Below are 23,605 nucleotides of genomic sequence, written 5' to 3'. Positions count from 1 at the left end.
AAAAAAAAAAAAATATATATATATATATATATATCTACAGAAAAAATACACTTATTACTAAGGGTTATTGTTTTTTATAGCTTTTTTTTCTTCATCTTCATCTTTCCCTCTATACTACATGTCCGCAGTGACATCCAGTCCAAACCTTTTAAAGTTAGAGCTTGTTAGAGTCCCTGAGAACCTGTCAGCAAAGAAAGACAGAGACACCTGACACCAGAGACTTCCAGGCAGAAAAGGTCAGAAGATGACTCCCATGCTGGAGTCCTGGACTTCCTGCGGAAGTGGCCCAACTCTGTTCATTAACGAAACACACACACACAAAAAGCCACATGCAAAAGGGTGAAAAAATGATAAGTAAAAGGAGGAGAAAAGATGAGGTACATGGTGTGTTTTTGTAGAAGATTGAGTTTATACATCAGTGGCGGTAAGTAATAAACTACCGTAAATGTAATTTAATTTCTACATCAAAAACTCGCTTTCAAACCCTTTACCCCATAAATAAACTCTTAAAAGGACATATTTGTGCTCAGAGTAGCTTTTAGAACTCGGCGAGCTCCAGAAGAGATACAACCTATTAGCAGTAATTTGCCTCGCTGTGTAGACGCTATTTTACCCACAATGAGTATGTACTGAAAGAGGCTATTTCACCCCTCTCCTCTCTTTGGTGTTGAAAGCCAGTTATAAATTGGATCAGTGTGGCTCTTTCCTTACATCTGAGGTGCTGTGTAATTCTGCTTTGGGCTTGTTAGAGTGTTTTAAGCTCCAGACGGTGATACCTCCAGGCCATTTTCTCAGCTTTTTTCCATCTCCCTCTTTCTCTCTCGATCTCTCTCTCTCTCTCGTACCTTCTGCCTTCAAACTCCCCTTTTCCTCTATATGTGTTCTGTATATGACCCCTCTATCTTATCGTTCTTGCTCTGCGCATGTGTGTGTGTGTGTTTCCTCGCCGTTTGAGTTGTTCCCAGCGGAGTGAGCAGAAGCAGTTGAGTGTCCTGAGCAGTAATTAATTCTTAATTGGAACACTTGTTTATCTTTGTTGTTTGAAGATTCCAATGAGTTGCTGAAATACCCAGCGGGCCGTGTAGCTACGAGAGGGGCGGGGCTTTCAGCTGCGCCGCTTAATACCAGTCTGCCTGCGTTTGTTTACATTAGGGAAAGATAGCAAGAGCGGGCGAGAGAGAGAGAGAGAGAGAGTGCCATGCTTAATAGCAACTGTGTTTGAAATTACAAATTTGCACGGCGATGAGACGTTGCTATGGAGAAATAGGCAAAGAGGAGACTTTAAATGAATTGCTTATGCAGTATTGTGGTTTATTTCGATTACTGTTTCATGTTGTGTAAATGATTAATGAGTTATAGCACGGGAGATGTACGGAAGGATATGAGGACTTTAAATTTTTTTATATTGCAAAATAACTACAATAATACAGTAGCATGCATGTTTTATGCATCTGTTATATATTACTACTAATTCAGCTATTCATTGTAATATCTTTTTTTTTTTTTGACCATTAATGAACAAATCCTTGGTAAGCTCTGCTGGTGCCATAAAGTTTGGAGAGATGGAAGTGCATCCTAAATTAATGAGAGTTGCTACCTAAATGGACTTTTATGCCATTTTAGGTTTAGTTAGATTGGGATGAATGGTGAGTTGTTTACTTGGTACTTAGTCCATCTGTTTCCATCAGTTTGACCCATTCAGGCAGATTTGTAGAAAACTTGACAAGTTATCTTACTGACAAGTTCATTCATTCATTCATTCATTCATTCATTCATATGTCACGATTCGCTGTGGGAGGAACGATGGAGACGTGGAGAAACGTTCAACAGTCTTTAATACTTCAATCACGGGAACATCCACAACAGGAACACGGGAAACACACGACATCCAACAAGTAGACCCGACGAAGAACTAAGGAACAGACAGGAACTAATATACACAGGATAATAAGGAACTCAGGTGCAAGGAATCATAAGGCAATCGAACTAAACAAGAACAGGAAAAAGACCATATAAGGAAACACAGGAAGAACTACGGGGGCAAAACGGGTCCAAAAGTCTGACAATATAGTACCTCTCATATATTTCGCCATTACCCCAAATTACATTTAGGTCATGCTTTAGAGCCTCTCTCTCTGAAACATTATCCACTGGTGTCGCTCTTGGTGACTTAAGAAGAATGAGTGGTTTACACACTATTTAATATTTTTTGGTTTCATTTTTGTAATGTTGATTATTTTCTCATCACACTGCCTTCCTTGACTCCTTGGATGAAACAGCAGAAAGAGGGGCCTGAAGCTGCAGCCGCACCTACTGGGACTGGTGCTTTTAATGTAATTAAAGTCAGGAAATTTAAACATCGTCCTGCCTGAAGCAGTTCATTTGGGCCATTACCTTTCATTTCTCAATCATACCTTCATGTGCCATCTTCTTCAAGTTTTTTCAAACACTCACGCCATATTCGTGTCGTAAGCTTCCTCATTAGCTTATTTTGAGCAAGCCGAGGAAGGTGAAGGAGAGAGGAAGAAAGCAAAAGAGAGAGTTAGGTAGCAAGAGAGAGAGAGAGAGAGAGAGAGCAGTCTTGTCTATATTTATCACAGGCGGTACATGGAGCTGCCATGCCTAGTTTTAATAATATGGTATGATGAATGGATGTTTCCCACAGGTCAAAGAAAGAGTGGAGGGAACAGTGGCATCGGAAAAAGAAAGTCCTAAAACGAGAGCCTAAATGGAGATGTTTTGCATTTTTTTCCGGAGTGTTTAATAGTCCGACTCTCCCTTTCTGTTTCTGAATAAGACAGAGCGTTGTATTCCGAGGGCCAGGAAGACGGCGACTCCAGGGACCGGAGTCCCTAACAGGCCTAACGGAGGCACACAGTCCACCGAGGGTTTTGATCACTGTTCTATTCATTGTTGCCTTGCCAACTTAGATTTATCACTCCCTCTTCAGAGGCCATTTTATGCTGTAAATACGATCAGCAACATAAAAACAAAATAAAATATAGCCCATCAGGAACTAAATGCAATCGATAGCTAAGATACGAGCAAAACAAAGTAATCAAATGAAGAAATAGGTAGTTTTCTTTTTGGAAAAGGACGATTCTTCAGCATGTCAAAAATACTGCAGAGAAAATCTATAGGAAGGCATTTATAGGGAAAGCCATTCTGATCGTTCTTGACTGTTAGATAGTTTATTGTAGAACAATAATGATAACTGTCAGTCCATGACTCTTCTTAAAAGACTTTTGTTATTTGCTATTTTTCACTTTTCTTTTCTTGATGGCTGTTTTTTCACCCACTCCTGGCAGTACAAGGCACTTTCCATGAAAAAGATGACTTAGGGGTCATTCACACATAATGCGATTTTCCATTCCATTGCGCTACCTTTCCATTATTTTTCTATGTAAACATGCTAGACAGATGTGTTTGAGCATTGTACTTGTGTCTTGTGTCTTTTGCATCGTCTCACACATGAAATGCAGCACTCATGTGAGTGCGTTCAACTTTCAAAAAACACGTCTTGAGACCTTGTGTTTTTTCCTGCCATTCCACTGCCTATGTTTCCACCTCATCAGGTCAATATTACTAGATTATACACTTTATTAGTATAAATTAAATCTAAATTAATCTATTCATTAATCTTGATGAATGCAGTTAATGCTGAAGTTTATGTGTAAAATAATCTTATCATATATAAAGTTGAATAATGCCAGTTCCTTTGTGTGTTTTATAGATTTTTTAAATTACATTTTAAATTTACTGAAAAGATTTTTTCAATTGTTTCAAAATTATGCCATTGCTGTATGATTTTAATTGCTTGATTCAACATCGGAATTGACTAAAGAGATGGGACAGCCCAGAGCCATAGAGAGAGAGAGTTGCGACAAAGGAAGTTCGAAACGCTCGATCGTCATGTGATTCACGTAGACATCAAATAGTTCCAGGAAGTTCATGGCAGGCAATTGGAATACATTGAGTTAGAGAGACAGAACTATGATTTTTGGTAATTAGTAGACATTAAAATAATTTATTAACATTATATATAAATTATTCCATGATCTGTCTGAATACTGGATTCTGATTGGCTGGCAGGTATGCAGTAAAATGAGTTAGAGAGACAGAACTATGATTTTTGGTAATTAGTAGACATTAAAATAATGTATTAACATTATATATAAATTATTCCATGATCTGTCTGAATACTGGATTCTGATTGGCTGGCAGGTAGTGTACAGGTAGTTTCAAGTCAGTTTAATCACCGTTCTATATTAATGCACTGCTTTAATTGATGCACACAAACCCACACACATCATTCGCGCACATACACACACACACACACATAGAGAGAGAGAGCGAGAGAGAGAGTCTAATTAATTGTTTGTAGAGAAAGATGCGCAGACGAAGCATGCAGGTAACGTACACACAACTGTCATCTCTCTCTTTCTCTCTCTCTGTTTCTCTCGATCAATCGATAATTCATTGAAATAAATGCTATAATTCATTCAAATAAATGTGATCTTAACGCACTATTTTATCTCTGTGTCTGATTTGAAGCGGGCAGAATGCTAGAGCTAACGTGCCATATCTGACGAAAATAACTGTAATTTTTACCCATTCTGTCAAATATTGCGCTGTAAAGAGCAATACTAGTTTTAACTTGTCTATAACTTGGCAAATGACCATGGAATAAGCAGGATAATCAATGGCTGGCCGTGCATTAAAGGATTTTAAATGCACTTCGCAGAGGTTCATGGCCTCCACGTCGTGCATTTAAAATCCTGTAATGTGCGGCAAACCGTTGATTATCCCTTACATAATGTATACGTAGTATATATATATAGTTGCATCAGTGTTGTTTTTAAAAGATAAAATCCGCTAATATTTGAAGATTAATGTGGTCAGCTATCCTTACCTGCCTTGTAAACATATTTTAGGCTGAAGTTACCATGGTAAAAGTCCATGTTTGCTATATTAATGACATCGTGGTCTTTTACCAAGGTAACTTCAGCCTCTATATATAAATATAATTATGTCTGTGTGTGTGTGTGTTTTCTTACAACTTGTATGTTAGTCAAGTGCAATCACATCTTAATGTTCATTGTCGTTTTACTAATCTCATGGTAAATGTTAAGTTTGTCTTAGAAAATCAATTCCAAATAAGTGAAGATATTTTAAGATTAAGTGAAAATTAATATTGTTTAATGTTTTTGATACTTGTGCACCCCTCAGCATCCTTGCAATAAATCCAAGTCTATTAAATAACTCCCCACCAGCAAAAATCACATTTAAAAGCCTTAATTACACAACGATGGATGAAACTGCATGAAGAGAATGAATAACATCCCGTAAATCTACTAATTAAGTGAGGAATAATCTAATAATAATCTGTTTTAATGCACAGGGTAATTTGATTAGCTGTGCTGATAATATACAATTTTATTCTATAAATGTCTTACCTTTTAAAAGTTTGTCACAGCGCTCTCTTCTGCTGCATCTCTACGGCGCTGATAGTATTAGCGCTAACGTCCGGGAACTATTGAGCGGCTCCACGATCCGTCATTGCTGTAAAAAACTGGTCCATTGGAGTGAATGGAGTTGTCGCAACTCTCTCTCTTTACGGCTCTGGGACAGTCCAAAATTTGCATTTTATAGGGGCAGTACAGACATCTGATGAGTTTAAAACTAGCTGCTTTTCTTTCGTTTGTTTTTATGTTTATTTAACATTTCTAATTATTCTCTCTCTAAATACATGGGTTATGTGTCCGTTAGTGAAAAATAAATATACTAAAATATATTTGAAATACATTTATTCCATGTTAAAACATTTACATATTTATACATTAATATTTATGTGATTGTGCTAAAGTGAAACTATTGCAAGTATACTTTTGGTACACTTTAAATATCTTGCATTTAAAGACTGATATTATTCAAAGATCATACAATCCTCATCAGTAGTCACATTAAAACACATTTTAGGCTTTATATTAGGAAATGTGCATTGTGCAAAAGTATTAGAGGTCGACCGATTGATCGGCCGGCTGGTGTTTTTATATGAATGTATCTTTGAAAAGAACCGACCATCTTCAGAAAAGCTTTGATATCATTTTCATTTTGTCCTTCCTGTAATACCTGATAAAGTAGGTTTGTGAGCCCAGTGCTTATTTGATTACAGCTGTTACCGGGGAAACCGCTATATCTCCCGCTCCAACAGCGCCTCCTGCTGGCAGAGAATGAATTTGCATTTGCAAGTCTGTGGAAACACTGGTGTCTGTCAGCAAACATAAACAAAAAGCATGCTTCGGAACTGTTTTGAGAAGGTGCTTAAGTTTTGAGCCATGTATTATTACTCTGAATTAAGCTACTACTACTATTACTATCTTGTACTCTGCAATAATAATTTACTCAAACTCACTTTTATGAGATGGGAAAAAAAAAAGAAAAAAGAAAATCGGCCAAACATATCAGCCCAAAAATCGCCATCATATATCGGCCATCGGCTGTCTTGATTTCTAAATATCGGCATCGGCATTGGCCAGTGAAAACCCATATCGGTCGACCTCTAACAAGTATTACTCCAAATAAAGTTTAATTATAATTTTTTATATCAGTAAGTCTCAAACGATATGCCACTAAATATGTTAATAGATTTCAACTATACTTAGTAAGAAATAAATGTATTTTAAATATATTACTTTTTTACTGGTCTTTACAGGTCTTCATTGCTATAACAAAAAGTCACCGAATCTAGGGAAAATGCACACCATTATTTGTCCAGTGCATTGTTCAGATACTTTTTAGATAAGATACTGATTTCTTTACTAAGGACTCCTCTGAAGGTCCAGTGAGCATGTTAGGACGAGATGAATAAATGTAGGGCACAGATACACACACACTCGCAAATTTTATAAGCTTTTAGTGGCAAATTCTTCAAAAGGCAAAGAAATGGAGCCAAGAGTCACACCGTAAAGAAAAGAGCACACGCTTATTCTGTGTGTCAGAGAAAGGAGTTGCAGCGGAGAGCAAACACACACACACACACACACACACACAATGCCTAACATACTGACTCACCTGGATATTACAGCGTGGTTAGTGGAATCATTACACACCAGAGGATCACGAGGCTCACACACACACACATAGACGGCACAAAACGGTTTGGAGAAAGGTTTTCCGTGTTTCTGGCCCTATTAGAGGGCCTGTAATTCGGAGTGTCGTGAAGCTAATTGTCAATTACATCTGATCTACCAGTCTCAGTGCCAGAGCTGCCAAGACCTGCCAAGACGCTCTCTACTTCTACTTCTTTCTCATTCACCTTTTACTTTCCTCTCCCACCTCTGAGCTCTTCAACTCTAGAGCTTTCCGAGTGCTCTCCTTCAAAGCAGGGCCATTGCACAGCAATTTGGCTCGGTGAAATGGAATTGTGTGCGTGTCCGTGAGAGAAACTCAGACAGAGAGAATGATTTGCTAGAAATCGCTGCTTGTTCGTATTTGTATTCCGCACATAAATCCAAAAAGCGAGGGCAGAGTTCTTCAATGTTTTGCTTGATAAGGCTTGTCAGGAGAACAAAAGTAGGTTGTATTAGCGATTCATCTGGGAAAAAAAAACGCTCGACTATCACTCCGTATCCCGCTGATGCTAATGGTACGTGTACGCTCTGTTTTTGTACCCTGTGAACTCCTGTTTTCCTGCTTACCTCACTTCCTTACGTCTGACTTTCTCAGGCCTGCTGGAAGAAACGAGAGGTAAAGCATTTAAAGTTGAATTTGCGTGAGGTGTCGTAGAGACCCGAGGTAGCGGGGACCCGAGCGTCCGCTCTCCCTTCGTGTGTTTAATGGGTTTGCATTAAATCGCCGCTAAGTGCCTCCACCAATTTACCTCTCACAGCTTATCAATGGGAAACTAGAAAGAGAAGCGAACAGCAGAAAAAAGCACAGAGGATGTCTTTTAGAGGGGTTTTAGATGTTAATTATATTTAAAATGTTTGTATATACATATTTCAATTTGATCAGCGATAATACGCATTTAAAAGAAGAGTGAGATGGTGGCAGAAGTGTTTTTGATTGCAGTGTCTGTGTGTGTGTGTGTTATAGGTCCATGCTTGTTAGATGGAAAGTGAACGTTAGACAGTGTGAAATATTGATGCTCAGTGTATATGTCCCTGCTGTGCCCCCTGTTAAAGTTTCAAATGATTTTTAGTTTGGCAACATCAGCCGTTCCACTCCCCTGAATTGCCTCCAGTCTTACCTAATCGCATTATTTTTTTAAATGAACTTTTTGGAAAGTAACATGTTAGTTGTTTATTATTATTATTATTATTATTGCTATATTTTATATATTTATATTTTTGCTATAATTATTTTTTGTAATACATTTTTATTTATTTTTTTATTTTAAAGCTGAATTCTCAGCAGCCATTACACCAATCTTCAGTATCACATGATCTTAAACATTTTAATGGATAATATTTTTCTCTCTTCGTTGATTCGTTGATCAATATAAAAATAAAAACAGCATTTATTTGAAGTAGAAATATTTTGTAACATTATAAATGTCTTTACTGTTACTTATAATCAATTTAATGCTTCCTTGCTGAATAAAAGTGTTAATTTCTTTATGGGGAAAAAAAAACGGAACTTGTTGAAAGGTAGTGTAATATGTATAGTAAAGAATGTAGTGCATAATAGTGTGAAGTAATGAAAAGCTTTTACATTTATTTAACGAATTAATGTAATGAAGCTGTATGGGGTTGTTGAAATGTTTCTTTATTTCTAAAAAGTTATAAGAGATATAGTTATTGTATGCACACAAAGTCGGAGAGACAAATGCCAACCGCTGGTGTAAGACTCCTGTTCAGAAAAGAGAAAGCCTCAGGCAGCGCAGAAGTCACATTTCTTTCTGTATACCATAATTAGTTACTTTTTATGTAACAGTAGCTAACGTTTGCCCAACACTGATTAGCACATACAGGAAATCAACTGAACCGCAGAAATGTGGGACACAGGACTTAGCAGCTCCGCTTGTCAGCAATAAGCCTTTGAAATTGTGAGACGGGAATGCAGACGCGTACAATGGTTCTGAAAGACATCTCCTAATTGGATGCTGACATGCTCAAGTGAGCTGTGTGATACAGGAGGAGAAATGTAATGAATCTGCTAATTAGAGGTTAACTTGAAGTGTGCGTACAGCTGTCAGAAGAGTGTTTAGTTTTAAGCTGATGACCACATGCAGCTCCTCCCACTTGTTTATCCAGCCATTATGCGTCATTTTTCATGTTTATTGTTAGTTTCGTTTGATGCCTCGTGCCAGAGCGTTGACGGCCGACCATATTAGTCTGATTTTTGGCACAGTTTCTGCTTACTTGCTAGTGTGTGTGTAGATTGTTGTTGTTGTAATTATTCAGTTTCTTTAAGGGTGAGAGCAGTATGGGAGTTAATTGTTTTCTGCTGTGACCTGCACATTTCACCAGCACGGTCGCGTTTACAAGCTTGTATTTCAAAGCTTAATTACGGTCAGTTACGAGCTGCCGTCAAGGCCTTGGAGGTGAACCGTGCAGCTCGATGTTTGTGCCCTCCCTGATTTTATGGCTGTTTAGCTTTGTATTAAATACAAGATGAAAGCCATTGCATTTGTAGCAGGTGCACAGCACTGATAATGACAGCCAGCGGTGATGTACTTAGACACAGTGCATTGTGGGGGATCAGGTGACACTGCCGCCTCCCCTCGAGAGTCTGTTTATTTCCATTCGAGTTTCGGCTTCCAAGTTTGAAGTTGCCAATAATTGGATAGTTTCTCTTACAAAGCAACAAAATGACCTGTCATTGTAATTACACTGACATTTACTGTGACCTCTTTCTGTACCAACCTGCCTTACCGGAGTGGCATTCACACCCTCCTGTTCCGGTTCTCTGAAGGTCGATAACCCCCAAAACCCAAATTGCACCGGATCGAATCGCCTGCCATTGGAATCACCCGGACGTGGCGACATAAAATAATTAGAGGCACGTATCGATAGTTCCTAAAGTGTTAATGTGCCTTAATTGAGTTCTATTTTTAGCACACATGGTCTCCATCCACTGTTTAAACGGGAGGAGAGTTTCCTGTTAAATCCATATTGACAGAGCCATACGCAGACCATTATCCAGAACTTAATTAGTGGTAAGCATTACTACTTTTCAAAACCCCAAAATGTGCTTCAGGCATTAATCATACCTCAAATTATTCAGATTGTTGCGAACTTGTTGTATGTGCGCTTTCTTTTCTAAGCAATTGTGCTTAAAATCTTCGTGACTCAGTATTAATCAATTATAAAAACACATTTATAGTGTTACAAGCAATTTCTTTTACAACATCAAAGAATCCTGAAAAAACAAAAAAATCCGTTTCCAAACAAAATTAAGCAGCACAACTGTTTTCAACATTATTAATAATAAGAAATGTACCTTGAGCACCAACTCAGGATATTAGAATGATTTCTGAAGGATTTCTGGAGTAATGATGCTGAAAATTCAGCTTTGCTATCTCAGGAATTAATTGCATTTTAAAATATATTGAAATAGAAAACAGTTTTTTTTAAACGCAATAATATTTCACAATATTACCATTTTACTGTGTTTTCGATCAAATAAATGCTGGTTTGGTAAGCATTAGAGACTTCTTTCAAATACATGAAATCTTAGATGGAAAACTATTAAACAGTAGTGTAAAAATCTATTTCATATCACTCTACACAAGAATTACAATGATGCAAACTCTGAGTCAGTTCAGAGCTTGATAGAATCTCTTGTTTAATTCTGCTTTCACGGTCTGTCCTGCCTCGTGCTACTCGTTCTGTCCTACAGCTTCAGCGCTGAGGTGGGGAATCTACTTGGATTAGTTGAATGATGCAGGCTTATGGTCCTTCTGATGCTTTATTGATTGGGCTTTGGTCAGGCTGCTCTCTGGACCGCAGTGACGGATCCTGTTGTTTGAGGGTTTCGGTTCAGAGCGTCCTAAACTACAGTCTGTCTGTGTGGTGAGGTCATTTGTGGTTGTCAGAGTAATTGGGCAGAGCACAGAGGTTTGAAGACACACCACGTCTGCAATCAAATCTGCTGGATCGTTTTTGTAATGATATTTTTAATCAGGCCATTTTTATATGCCTCTTCCTGGCAATTAAAATCACGATTTGGCCCAAAATCATTCGCATTTCACAGCTCGAAGGTTCATTAATAAAACACAGATCACAACCCTTTCGTTCACTGCAACCAATTATAACAAATTCGCTATCCCCGTCCAATATCACATGTCTCCGTGCTAAAGGCATCTGATTGATGGTTTGTTATTTACTGTGGAGAAACTTCAGCCTCTGTACACAGACGTTCTCAGTTTTATAGCTTTCGCGTTCGTCGCCCATTGCCCATCTGAGCCGATCCTCCATCCAGCCTCTATTTAGGGGAGGAAACACGACCCATAAATCACCACTGTGCCCACGGACACCTCTCTTCTCTTAACGCTTTGTGATATATATGGGTCCGTGCGCTATAGCTGCCGTTATGGCAGGAGAAGCTTACAGAAAATTGGATATCGAGGCAAAAGGGGAAAACAGGAAATGAGCTTAAGGATCGCAATGTGATTGGGCCTGGGGGCAAGAGAGCAGAAATTAGCATAAGACACACAGTAGCATACTGAGATCGGCCCAGAACATGACAGCTGCACAGTAATTATTGTCCCTACTCTTTTCTCATAAATTCACAACGGGCAGTTGCATGAACACTGGCCCTTTTAATGGCGCAATTCCCACAGCAGTCTGGGAGGTGGAAGACTCTGAGCTGAAAAGCAGGAAGTTCAGCTTCGCATTTATTTTCTTCCGTATTGCTGATGGACAGAAACGCACATGTAATGAAACTTGAAATGTCAGTTTATTTTCAGCGTGTTCATAAATTTCTAATTAAATTCATTGGTGCAGAGTGGACCTAGACTGAAGTTCGAATTGTATCTTTATCTCACGCCATCTGTTTGTCTTTAGGTGAGGATTCAGTTAATAAACAACATGAAAAACTGAAGCAATTCCTCATTTGCAAGATAGCGATGATGTGGAGGAGTGCAGCCAAAAAAAATGGTTCAATTTTCAATTGAATTCAAGTTTATTTGTATAGCGGTTTTCACGATACAAATTGTTGCAAAGCAGCTTTACAGGAAATTAAGTTTCTACAATATATTTAGTAGTAGCTTGTCAGTGGTGGCTATGTCAAATTGTCATTCTTTTAATAGCTTTGTGTGAGAAACAGACCAAAATTTAAGTCAATTCCAATTCAATACATTTCTCTGCTAGTTAAACCGGGAAAGTTGAATGAGTTCAATGAAGTTTGACTTAACAGATGCCTCCAAGCTTATTAAGATAACAGTTTTGTCCTGAATTGACCGTTCACAAAGAGCTTGATTGACAGGCGATCTGACAAATCATAACGCCGAATCCGCCATCTTGTCCGACAGCTACGGCTGAAAACTAGCAATAAATTAAATTTTCTACCTATTATATTGTGTTTTATTAACATCTACACCTACCCCAACCCTAAACAATAATGCAAAAATATGGCGTTATTTAATGACAAATGTCGAGAGCGCATTATTGTAGCGCGAAAGCACATTAATACAATGCGCGAGCGCAAATCTCTCTGCTCGCGCGCGGATTTCCCTTGCTCTCGCACAAAACCGGACGCTCGCGCTCAGATACACGCTGCTCTCGCCCAGAGAGAGTGCGCGCACTTAAAACGTGTCAAAATACAAAAACAGTTTATTATTGTACAGCAGGCCCGGATTGGCTAATCGGGAGCGCCGGGAAGATTCCCGGTGGACCCTTCGGCTTTTTTGGCTGCGAGGGCCGGTGTTGTCATGCCACTGGGTTGAAATATGGATGCTGTGCCAAGACTGCCTGCACTCATAGCAGCCCCACTCTTTTTATTTATTATTTTCTCGCAGCCCATATTACTATTTTCACTAGACCATATCAATAACAAATTCTCAATTGATAATTAATCATTCTTTTTGCGCAAATCATTGTTTTATTCGTGAAGTATCCGTTTAAGGGAAGGCTTTAAGACCAAGCGAAATCCTCTGCCGGCTGCTGCCGCTTCACAGCGAGCGGGACTCACCCTAACGGCAATTCCCTTTTGATTTTTGATCAGTTTGGGCGAATGCAAACAACTCATTGATCCTGAGCCCAACATCCAGCAAGGCAGGCAAACATTCAATCTACCTGGGGGAAGACGTCTTTCATTATAAGTTAATGCTGTTAAATAGAGAGAGAGAAAAAATACATTAAAAAAATTATAACTTCTAGCATATTCTTAAACTTGGACCTCATTATTGAAGTACAAATCCAAGCACCAGCACTGAAGTTAATTGGCAGCCCTAATGATGACGTAATTATCTTTTGACTCCCCTGACACCTTGCTCAAAAAAAAAAAAACCTTAGTTGTTGGAGATATGCGAGCAAAAAAAAAAAAAAAGATAAAAAAGGATAATAGAAAGTGCAAAGGCGGCACTGAAAAGGGAAAAAGCCAGTACAAAAAAACTAAACAAAGTGGGCCGGTCTAAAGCATGAAACTCCAGGGCTGAAAATGAGTCCCACTCCGGCCCTGTTGTACAGTGTGACAAAAAATATGCTTTATTGATGTACGCATGCCCAGCAGCTGCAGCTGTATCCCAACCACAAATCAGACAAGAGAATAGATCAACTTCAGTGGTCTTAAACTTGAAAAATGGTGTGTTCCACGGTTGAAATAAAATACGTTTTGATGTTCATTCATGTTCATTTCATGCTTTAAGTAAATTGGTTCTCGTGCTGGTTTAACTGAGGCAATACAGTGATCTGTCAATAAAGAGCCACAAAACAGTATTTATTGTTTGAATTTCTTTAAGCAAAGAACATTACATTACCAAAGAACATCAGCACAAGCTCAGTCTAGTGCGTTATGCACTTTAAAAACACTCCCGTTAAAATCAGTGAATATACACTGTGTGATGAATTAATCTCTTATACTTACATCGCACGTACATCTGCACTTTGTTGTTTATGATGAGAGAATTCGCGAGTCAGAATTCAATCAGCACGCGCTGAACAACGGAACTCCGCTGTTTCAGTGATGACTCATCTGAACGCCTCTGATTGGCCATTGCATTCATAAGCTCAGCATAATCGTGTGATTGGTTAAAACGCGGAATACTGTAAAAATGCGGAAAAAGAAATATAATGCAACCAATAAGCCCTAATATTAATTAGATGGTATTACTAGCCTGATAATAATAATAATAATAATAACAATAATATTAATAATAATTATAATAATAATCGTCTTACTATATATCTCTGACTATCATCGATACACAATACTATCGTCTATCGGCACAACCCTAAGTAGATTTCTTTTCCTGTGTCAAAATGTGTTCCTGTAACTGGTAGAGCATGATCAAGGTCTTGGATTGAAATGCCAGGGAAGACACATTCTGGCAAAAATGTATGTCTTGTATGCGCTGGGTAGAAGTGTCTGCCAGGTACATAAATATAAAATGCTGATTTACATTTACATTCTCATCTTGGCAAGAAAAATATGAAATGACCAACCCAATTAGCGTACTGTATCTTCTCATGTAGATTTTCAAAAATATGAAAGGAAAAGTAAGTAATCTTTCGGTTTCCAAGTCGTTTTTGATGTCTGTGTTAATTTTATTTTTTTAGAACAGTCTGCCAAATTACTAGAGGAATCTGCAAATTGAGTTTAGATTAATTACATGTTATCTCCATGCCTGGTTTGGTTTGTCTTGCTTTTGAAGTATGCTTCAGCCAGTTATGACTTCTTTGCTTCTTTCAGCAAGTTGATATGGAGTTGGAAAATGGGTAAATTGTTGGTAAATTGTCAGCACAGAAGTGTAAACATGGTACGGAATATGCCGCAGTTATTTAGCTAAAATCCCGCCAAAAAAAAAACTGCTTCAGAATTGCTGGCCCACAGGGTTTGGCAAATCTGGAAATAAAATCCCCCAGTTTCAGTTGCTAGAGCCCCTCTGTTACAACCCACTCACACACACACCAAGCCAAGCTGACAAAACAAGTATCATCGCATTTGCCAGGTTATGCAATAGAGAGAGAAAAATACATGCTCTCACAGATGTCTGCGCGTTTAGACATTATCCTGCATTACTGCTGGCTTGCATTTATTCAAATGTATTTTTCATTTTACAAAGAGACAGTTTTTAGATGTATTGATTTTTGAGGATTTGTAATGCCGCTTTTTCCCCCCTCGAGATTTCCAATGTGGCTTTCCGTGTGTGTGTGTGTGTGTGTGTGTGTGTGTGTGTGTGTGTGCGCGTGTGTGTGCGTGTGTGTGTGTGTGTGTGTGTGTTAATACAATCTAATGAACTCTGAAATGAACCCTCTTTCAATATGTGGGGTAAATAAGAAAAAAAAAACATTTGCGTATTGATTGTGGGAACAAGGAATCTGAAATGTTTTATTAGATCCAATAACCCAGTCAGTGGTGAAGGGACCTAAATGGATGGATTTTTTCTTTTTGGTCCAGTTGATATTGCCATTACTCATTCACGGTACTAAAACTGAAGTGACTGACCCCTAGAGGATAGTAGTAGAACTAAATGCTACTTGTATTTTTTTTTGTCGTCTATTCTTTTTTTTATTGAATTCAAACTTTAACAGTACATTATACACCATTTATATTAACATTTGAAGGTATAGTTTCTTGTTTAATGTTAGGAGAAAACTTTAAGTAATTTCTTGGCTCATACAGGGACTCTGACAGGGTGTTGTCAAAACTTTACTGTTTGTTAGGCTGTACCACGTGTCAACTATAGGAATTTATATATAATTATATAAAATAATTTTATAGGAATGTGTGGGCACTAAGGTATTCTTTATACACAATTTGTATGCGGTTATTGTCTGATGGGTGAAGATTGGTGCAGAATCATGGGTAATGTAGTTTTTCACCCGGAATTCCTCTGTTGAACATGTTTATCTATTAAAACTAAGTTGAAATAATATGAACTGACGGGTTCAACAAAGCATATACCATTGAGTAACAAACTCATAGCTCACAGTAGGTCTGTCTTTAAAATTCAAACATTTTTGTTCAAAATAATTTCCTCTATGAAGAATATTAATGGAATGTTAACTTTTGGAACCCAGCTGTTGTACTCTATACCCGAGTGGGAGCCGTGAATGGAGTAAGAAGATGGTTTGGGAAACCTATGAGGCAGCAATCATATACAGTATTGCTAAATTGTCTTTGTTTCCTCACAACGTTATCACCTATGCTAGTTTGTATTAGTTTCACACTCTTGCAGAAACAACCAGAGACTCACAATGTGTATCCTGTCATGAGTTAATGGTCAATACTCAGCACTAGCATACTGTGAATTGAGTACAGTGACACCCACCCCCTTAAAAAACACAAAAATACGGTGTATCTACATTCATTCAGTTGATTTTTTTTTTAGAAGTTTTTGTGCTTTCCAATAGGATATCTCTTTGTCACATGTTGTTTATGCACTGATCTTTATGCCATTCCTTTGTAAGAGGGATTATTGTATGCAGATCCAGTCAGTCATCCCTGTCCCCGGCACGTACAAAATGCATTGGGCCCAGACAGGTGACCAGGAAAAGAGCGTTATCCATCCCTTTGTCTGGCCCAGCTCGCGCACCGCTGCCGCGCTTCCCATTTGACAGAGACGATTTATAATGTCACGCCGACACCCATGAAGTACGAGCCACCTCGCGCTGTAACAGCATCATTCTGTTCTCCTCCACTTGAGGAGTGTGAAATTCATTAGCTGAATGGTTATAAAGAGATTAGTGTGTGTGTGTGTGTGTGCGCGTGTGTGTGCGTGTGTGTGTGTGTGTGTGTGTGTTAATACAATCTAATGAACTCTGAAATGAACCCTCTTTCAATATGTGGGGTAAATAAGAAAAAAAAAACATTTGCGTATTGATTGTGGGAACAAGGAATCTGAAATGTTTTATTAGATCCAATAACCCAGTCAGTGGTGAAGGGACCTAAATGGATGGATTTTTTCTTTTTGGTCCAGTTGATATTGCCATTACTCATTCACGGTACTAAAACTGAAGTGACTGACCCCTAGAGGATAGTAGTAGAACTAAATGCTACTTGTATTTTTTTTTGTCGTCTATTCTTTTTTTTATTGAATTCAAACTTTAACAGTACATTATACACCATTTATATTAACATTTGAAGGTATAGTTTCTTGTTTAATGTTAGGAGAAAACTTTAAGTAATTTCTTGGCTCATACAGGGACTCTGACAGGGTGTTGTCAAAACTTTACTGTTTGTTAGGCTGTACCACGTGTCAACTATAGGAATTTATATATAATTATATAAAATAATTTTATAGGAATGTGTGGGCACTAAGGTATTCTTTATACACAATTTGTATGCGGTTATTGTCTGATGGGTGAAGATTGGTGCAGAATCATGGGTAATGTAGTTTTTCACCCGGAATTCCTCTGTTGAACATGTTTATCTATTAAAACTAAGTTGAAATAATATGAACTGACGGGTTCAACAAAGCATATACCATTGAGTAACAAACTCATAGCTCACAGTAGGTCTGTCTTTAAAATTCAAACATTTTTGTTCAAAATAATTTCCTCTATGAAGAATATTAATGGAATGTTAACTTTTGGAACCCAGCTGTTGTACTCTATACCCGAGTGGGAGCCGTGAATGGAGTAAGAAGATGGTTTGGGAAACCTATGAGGCAGCAATCATATACAGTATTGCTAAATTGTCTTTGTTTCCTCACAACGTTATCACCTATGCTAGTTTGTATTAGTTTCACACTCTTGCAGAAACAACCAGAGACTCACAATGTGTATCCTGTCATGAGTTAATGGTCAATACTCAGCACTAGCATACTGTGAATTGAGTACAGTGACACCCACCCCCTTAAAAAACACAAAAATACGGTGTATCTACATTCATTCAGTTGATTTTTTTTTTAGAAGTTTTTGTGCTTTCCAATAGGATATCTCTTTGTCACATGTTGTTTATGCACTGATCTTTATGCCATTCCTTTGTAAGAGGGATTATTGTATGCAGATCCAGTCAGTCATCCCTGTCCCCGGCACGTACAAAATGCATTGGGCCCAGACAGGTGACCAGGAAAAGAGCGTTATCCATCCCTTTGTCTGGCCCAGCTCGCGCACCGCTGCCGCGCTTCCCATTTGACAGAGACGATTTATAATGTCACGCCGACACCCATGAAGTACGAGCCACCTCGCGCTGTAACAGCATCATTCTGTTCTCCTCCACTTGAGGAGTGTGAAATTCATTAGCTGAATGGTTATAAAGAGATTAGGAATGTGACGTAATGGATATCAATTATGATTTATTCAGTCTGGTTGCATGAGAGCGCTGCAGCTGGATCTCTTGAATATGAAGAGGCGAGCAGGAGTGTGTGTTTGTATGCAGTGTTTGTGTTTGTGTGTCTTTTTATGTAGAAGCAGCTCATTCATGCCAAGACTCTCAGAGAGCAGCGCTACTTCCTGTCTTTTAGCGGCTTATTACTGATGTCATCATACAAAATGGGTTTCATATTTCAGTAGACGAGTCTTTTTTGTTGAGCTGTGTGGTTGTCTGGCTAGTAGGTAGGTCTGCATTTTTTTTTTTTTTTGTCGGTGTGTCATAGCAGATATTTTTAGTTGTATTTTTTTAGGCTTACAGAGCCATTAAATGTGGTCTTATATATTGCACATTTGTTAAGTACTGTGTATGAGAAACCGTAATTTAACAAAACAGCATATGTAACAGAACTATAAACAGAACTATCATAGTTTAATTTATACATACACATGCACATGTGTGTGTGTGTGTGTGTGTGTGTGTGTGTGTGTGTGTGTGTGTAAAATATTCAGTTAAGCAAAATTTACTTAGGACCACTTATTTTAATGCAGTGTTTGTGTGTGTGTCTCTAACATCTCAAGACTCTCAGAAAACAGCACTTCCTGTTTTTTTTAGAAGATTATTATTACTGATGTCATCATATAAAATTGGTTTAACATTTAACTAGACAAGTCTTTTGTTGTTGTTGTTGAGCTGTGTAGTTGTTTGGCTAGTGGGTAGATTTGCATTGTTTTTATATTTACTGTTGTGTCATAGCACATATTTTTAGTTGTATTTTTTGAATTTATATGTAGCGAAGTGGAATAAAGTAGATATGAACCTATCCCTCATTCATTCATCATGTTTATCTGTCAGGACCTGAGATGAAAAACTGCTCATGTTGCAGCCAGGTAGATTTTTCTTCCTCTATTGTATTGCATCTCCTTTATTTTTCTCTCATTCCCACATACACACACTGCTTTTTTCTCATTCTCTCATTCTGTAAGTAGCTGTAGTCCTGAGGTTTCTGCCTTTCTGCCTGATTTAATGGACATTTAATGCCTAAGCCATATAGAGCTCAAGATCTGACAGTTTCTTAAAATCACAAGTAGTATTCTGTATTCATTTAAGAGTCAGTGGAGCGAATGCACTAAGCAGTTTCATATTCATAAGTTGTATTTTCGTGCAAAAACCTGTTTCTTATTCACTAACCACCTGCAGTCCAGTTTAACCAGGCATTAAGATGGCGGTATGGGAATTTCAATTAAATCATTGTTTTGTTTTGTTTTCAGCATAAACATGCCTATTTTTATGCAAAGGAAGCTTATAGATTTGCGCTGTATTCACAGAAGTAAGCACTGTTTACTTGCTGCATTTAATGCCACACTAAAGGTAGCCATTAAACCAAATTATATAACTCACATCTAATCAAGTTGATTCAACTTGAGCAAAATGTGTATGCTACAAATGAGCATTTCTGAGTAAACTCCAACCAGATTTTTATACATTTCACATAAATATAATTTTCAAGAATTTAATTTTTTTTATGTTGGTCAAATTTGATGTTTTTGATAGTGTCTTGTGGTCACCAAGGCTACATTTATTTGATCAAAAATACAGTAAAACAGTTCTATTATAAAAAATAAAATTGTAAAGTACATTCTGTTTTATATATATATATATATATATATTTATATTTATGTAATTTATTTCTGTGATGGCAAAGCTGAATTTTCAGCACCATAACTCCAGTCTTGAGTCACACATGATCCTTCAGAAATAATTCTAATATGATGATTTAGTTTTTAAGAAACATTTTTCAATATTATCAATGACAAAAACAGTTGTGCTGATTAATATATATTTAAAATATTTTAATATTAATATTTTTAGGATTCTTTGAATAGAAAGGTCTTTTTTTATTTATTTAAAACATAATTTTTGAAAAGTAGTGTATGTATTTTACTATTCAATTTGTGTTTCATGTTTAATGCATTGTATAATACCATGCAAACGTGGCAAGGTGACTACATTCAATATATGCTGTTTTTGAACATCATTATAATAATCTTATTCATTTTTTTATGCACATTTGTTTAGTACTGTACAGTATATGAGAAACACAAAACATATGCTGTTTGGGGTTAAAGACCATAAATGAACAAAATAGCGTATGCAACACTATACAGAACTATCATATTAGAAACTATATTAATTACTAACAATAATTCTTTATTTGATCCCTCAAACCATGCATTTTTATTTAGTAAAAACTAGTTTTGAAGAATATATATATATATTTTAAAAATCAATTAAGCAAAATTGACTTTACTTATTTACTTATTTTTTTTATTTCTAATCTCTCCTGGTCTCTCTGTACGGTGGAGGTTTTGAGCGTCTTTCTCTGGATGGCGTTGTAATGACTCATTATCGCTATGGATACTGCGATAACTGACCTCTCTTCTCGTCATAATTACCAGCCTTTTCATAAAGCTAAAATGTCAATTATGGCCACGACCAAGCCTCCTCCGAGCCCTCGCTCTCATTTTCTATCTCTCATTCTTTCTTTTCTCTCCAATAAAGGAGTGTTTTCTCCCGAGAGGAATGTGCACTTGTGCTAAATATTTATGCGGTAAATACTTGAGGAGATGAATTTCAAGAGACCCAAGCCCACATGAAGACCCATTAACCCTCTCTGAATGTGATGAAATGATTGTATAATTGAGAATATGATAATTAATCTCTGTCAAAGCCGAGCAATCGTGAGATATGAGACATCACAGTGCCAGCCGGCATCAGCTTTACGTTAGAGAGGCTTGCCTTCCCTGCACCTCAATTTACTGCAGATTGTTATTTTTCAAATCAATTTATCTGTTTGTGGTGGATTTCAGCTGTTCAAGTATTGCATCCAACATTTTAATAATATGAAAGGACAGGGGTGGAAAGTTTCCAAAAATTTATTTGGGAAAGTTTCAGATGTATTTAAAACTCCATATAAATTAGGGCTGTTGAATGCTTCCATTTTTTTCTTCCATCTTTTGCTTTACCTGATGTGTTGATTAATTAATGACAAATTAATCACACATCAATTTTTGCCTGAGAAATTACCCCTGAAAGATTATGTGAAGTCATTATTGTCTTAGATGAGAAAATAAGTGAACAGACATTGCAATAGTAGCTTTAGAAATAAATATTTTGATACAGCATTGCATAAATGAAATTAAGAAATGGGTATTACATTGAAGAAATTCAAATATTACAATGAAATGATACTGATCAGCATGAAACTAAATCCGCCAGTAGGTGACAGCAAGTCATTGAGTCGTTCATTCAGCCGATTATATTCAAATGAAGCAAGTGACTGTCTTTATGAATGGGACTCAGAATCACTGGCTTCGTTAACATCTGCGGATTCATTCAGCAAAAAACACTGTTTTAATTAGTTATTTGTCCATAGTTAATTGTGCCAAATTAACACATTAAATCGACAGTCCTAACATAAATATATTATAATTAGAGCTGTCGATTTAACATGTTATTCAAATTATCTAGTTAAGGAAAAAAATATGTATTATGATATAGTTAAGCGATATCACGAACAACGAGTGCTGTTTTCATTACGAACAGCATGGGTGCAAACGTGATATTGATTTTATACAACAGTTCAATAACTAAGAACTTAATGTGTTATATTTTACATAGAATATTGTCTGTTTTTGCTCCTCATTTTTGTCAACGCAAATATGACCTATTAAAGCCACAGCAGAACTGTTGTGCGTCTCCAAGCAACACACATTTTCTGAATGAATCTGCATTTTGAATGAATTGGGTGAATGAATGAATGAATGTAGGGCTATGACGGTCGCCATGCGGTTGTCTACTGCCACTGCCAATAGTGCATGTGATGTCACGCACTCTATAACAAGCATAATACGAATTTTAATTAGACTATAAGTCTATGGTAGCCTAATTCACAAACTACCTCAAACGCCATACATAGTGTTTCCTTTAGATTGGCAAGAAAAGCGCAGGAAAATACCGTTTATTCTGCATTCAGCAAATTAATTTTGTGTTGGGCAATGGACCTTGTTGGGAAACCAAATACTACATCACTGATCTGGAGCTATCTCCATTCAGGTCACCCATCCACGTTTGTACAAGTGTCTTCAAGTTCCCGTGATCGCAAACACCTGGCTGGTCACGTTTGGTGAGGCTTTCTCCAAACTGGCCAAATACAAACGAGACGGCGATAAATGGAAGATGTTAACAAGAAATGTGGCAACGATTCCTATTTCAAAGAGAGCGCGTGCAGACGAGGAGTTAATGCGGCGCTTGCTTGGCGGCGGAATAGTAAACCGTGTCTACACCGGACACGACACCGCCGTGTCGCAACAGATTGAGTCTGTCTACACAAGACATTTGAAATTTGTGTCAGTACCTCAAACAGGACGAGGCAGTTTACTGACGGGGATTTGTCGTGTCGCGCCGCATCCAGTGTAGCATCACTGATTATAATGAGTTCTATAGTATTTTGTCGTGTCACGCCGCACCGCGCCGCTCGCTTCCGGTAGACAGGGTGTATTTAACTTTCTTATTTAGGCTAGGGGAGCGCGGGGCACAAAGTAACGCGGGGTTAGTTGTAACACACATGGTTTGAATATTTCCACACATGCTAGCATAACAAAATGTACAGTATTTATTAGGTACCATATCAACATTATATAAAAAAAAAGTGTGCCAAAATTCAAAAATCTTTTGAAGATATCAATGAATATAAACAAAAAAAAGTGTGCCAAAATTAAAAAATATTTTGAAGATATCAATGAACATTTATTTTACCATAGTAAAATTTAAATTCTGGCTTAAGTACATTTTTCATCTCTGTTTTTATTAATCATTTAAAATGAGAAAAATCTGCTATTATTTTAATCTCCAATCTGTTATTTATCAGTTTAGATAGTTCTTTAATACTTCGCTATCTAGCAGAAGACAGCATCCGGTTTTAAACTCCAGTTGTGCAGATGGGGCACGTTGTAACACTGCGTTACAATGTGCTATTCTATGACATTAGCGATGTAATTTACACTATTTACTTTAATACATTTTAATGAGAAGCAACGAAAACAGGTGAATAAAGACTGACAGTCAATGTTTAATGTTTAGAAATTATTATTTCAAGACATGTAAAGCATTTTTGCTCGTTTAT

General features: G+C 37.3%; 1 protein-coding gene across 1 annotated transcript in view; it reads left to right on the top strand.

The window, feature by feature from the left end:
* The window catches only part of LOC107684990 (transmembrane protein 132C-like), a 239,349-nt gene that overhangs the window by 186,690 nt on the left and 29,054 nt on the right, over positions 1–23,605 (top strand). The window lies entirely within an intron of this gene.

This window comes from Sinocyclocheilus anshuiensis, unplaced genomic scaffold (genome assembly GCF_001515605.1).
Source record: "Sinocyclocheilus anshuiensis isolate Anshui unplaced genomic scaffold, SAMN03320099.WGS_v1.1 scaffold605, whole genome shotgun sequence".
In the NCBI taxonomy this organism is placed as follows: Eukaryota; Metazoa; Chordata; class Actinopteri; order Cypriniformes; family Cyprinidae; genus Sinocyclocheilus; species Sinocyclocheilus anshuiensis.
Note: the sequence above shows the minus strand (reverse complement) of the source record. Positions and strands in the feature narration are given on the sequence as shown.